A 2,867-nucleotide genomic window follows, 5' to 3' on the forward strand; every position below is an offset into this window, starting at 1 on the left:
TCAGTTTATTTATTTAAAGACAACTATATAAAAAATTGCATAATTCTATAATACTATGAAGAAATAATCGTTTCTTTGTAAAAGTCCAAAAAACCTTCATATTTAGAAATTAATTTCTCACGAATTATTTACCTATCCCAATTAATGTTTGCTTTACTGTCTTCATTTATACTTTGCCAAATGTGATATGAAATTTTACTACTTTCTTCCATTGCTTTAAAAAGATATATTGGAATAAAAAAAGGGCTGTTTTCTACCATTTTTCGGTATAATTTAGGCAACCAGAAATGCATCAGTTTCCATCCTTAAGTAGAGAATGCATTAGGCGGTCGCGGTCCCGTCGCATAGCGGTCCGTGCTAGTCTCGATCGCGCGTGGTGGAGTTCTTTCCCATGTTTTCTAATGTACGCATTCGCACTAGACGTTTCCGAGCTCGTCGCGCTCGCATCGCGTTCCCCACCGATCTTTTCCCACCAAAGTTCCCCACCAAAGAATCTCGGGAGACCGCGATGCGATCGAGATGAGCTTCCTCGTCCATATAACTCATTTTTTTAACTACTAAAACAATACCTCAACTATTTAAAGAAGAGCGCGAGCAGGATTGTGTACGACTGCCAAATACGACTGATTTTGTAAAAGCTCAGCCCAGAACGTGGTGCGTTGCGACGGGACCGCGACCGCTTAATGCGTTCTCTGCTTAAGTGATCTTAAACGCTCTGGCCTTGAACAAGTTGTTCAACACAAAACATCGAAGCAGTTCGTGAGAGTATTGTTGAGTGTCCAGGAACATCAATTCAGTATCGTAATCAAGAACTGGACATTTCGAGAAGCTCTCTACAGCGCATTCTCACGAAGGGTTTGTATCTTTATGCTTACAAAGTGCAAAAATTGATTCAATAATTGAAGCCTACTGACTACGCAGAACGAAGTTCGTTATTATGGAACATGTGGATGCTGATTTTTCGAACAAAATCATCTTCAGCGATGAGGTTCATTTTCATTTTGATGGCTTCGTTAATCAACAAAATTGTCATATTTGGGGTTGAAGGAGGCAGAAAATCCACAACATGTCACTGTTTGGTGCGGATTTTTGGCTAGAGGCATTATCCTCTTCGAAAATGCAGCTGCTCAGGCAATAACAGTTAATAGTGTTCGCTATCACGATATGATCATCCGATTCTTTGTACATGGTTTCAACAAGACAGCGCTACATGCCATATAGCCTGAGAAACAATTCAGTTTGTTAGGGACATCCTATATTAGATATTTATTTGACTAAAGAAGCTAAGAAGGCTGATGCGCCGACTAGCCCGAGGTGCGATGTTAATATAAACACTGATAAAGAATGAATGCCTTCTACCCTGTTTTAGTTGAATCCTAATACGGTTCCCATATAGGCCTCATTTTATAAAAGACCGTGAAGTGTGCGTGTTGTAGTTTAAAGACAGTGTCAATAAGAGGAAATAATTGGAGTTCTTGTGAATTACAGGGTGAGTTTATCACTGAGTATCTTAGCATGCTTACTAATTGTTAATTAAGTATTATGTACTGTTGAAATGAATCATTTGTGGAAATTGGTGGCAATGTTTGCTTGACCAGGCCTGCCTATTATTGTTTTCTTGAGAGTTGTTGTGAAGGGCCGTTAGCTGCGTTGATACGGTCTAGTTCTGAGGTATGGAGATATCTTAGGGCTGTTAACTGCGGTGATACAGTCCGTCCGTTAGCTGCGGTGACACGGGGGATATCTCAGAGGCTGTTAGCTGCGGTAATACAGTCTGGTTCTGGAATTGGACGCGTCTGGCCATGAGCGGGGTATACTAGGGCTGTTAGCTGCGGTGACACGGAGGGTACCTTAGGAGGCTGTTAGCTGCGGTGATACAGTCTGGCTCCGGTACGGATGGTCTGGCAATGAACTATCTCAGTGCTATTGTTTTTTCAGCCAATGTTGGTTGTGCAGAGGTGGTTTGGTCGGTTTGCATTGTTAGCCTGATGTTTGATAAATAGTTGAATGAATTGGCCATATCAGTAATAGATGTTTTGAGTAGAGTTAGCTGCATCAATTTGAGAAAAGTATATATAAACAGTAGTAATTGTTATGCTTAAGGTGAGGGTATGCTTGGGTACTCATGTGTGTTTCTTTTATTTTCGGAAAAAGGTCCTGAGCTTAGCTTAAGTGCCGGAGATCGCTCCTGACGACAGCCAGACCCTGAATTGTAAGCACAGTAAGTGTTTTGTTTATTTAAAAATTAGTTATTAATTAGTTAAAAATAGTATCCAGTATCCTTCAATGGTCCACACCCGATATATACGCCCCTAACAAGTTAGTGCATGAGTCATTTCCTGGTCGTGTAATTTCCCGTTTTGATGATCAGAATTGGCCGCTCAGATAATGACATTTAAGGCCGTTGGACTTTTTCCTTTGGGGTTTTTTGAAGTCTGAGGTTTATGTCAACCCACGACCGCCGACGCCTTAAAGGAGGAAATTGAGCTCTGTATCAACGAAATTCAGCCGCTTTTATACATAATGTTCATGGAAAATTTCGATAAATGAGTGCCAGCAAAGCCATGAAGACTATTTATCCAATATACTATTCCATATAAAACTTTATACTGTATACTTTATGAATCAATAAAAAAACACAATTTTTAATTAAACACATATGTTTTCTATCAAAATTACTTCTGCGTGAATTTTGGCACTCACTATACAATTTAATGAAACTTCGAACAAACACAATTCTAATTTAATTCTTACCCTCCTTGCGCAACAACCGAGATTCTATATATTAAATGTAATTCAATTTGTTTATGATTAATTCGATTCTATACCCCCATATGCTTTCAAATTAATTGATACATTATCCCTTT

This window comes from Anoplophora glabripennis, unplaced genomic scaffold (genome assembly GCF_000390285.2).
Source record: "Anoplophora glabripennis isolate ALB-LARVAE unplaced genomic scaffold, Agla_2.0 scaffold1204, whole genome shotgun sequence".
Taxonomy (NCBI): domain Eukaryota; kingdom Metazoa; phylum Arthropoda; class Insecta; order Coleoptera; family Cerambycidae; genus Anoplophora; species Anoplophora glabripennis.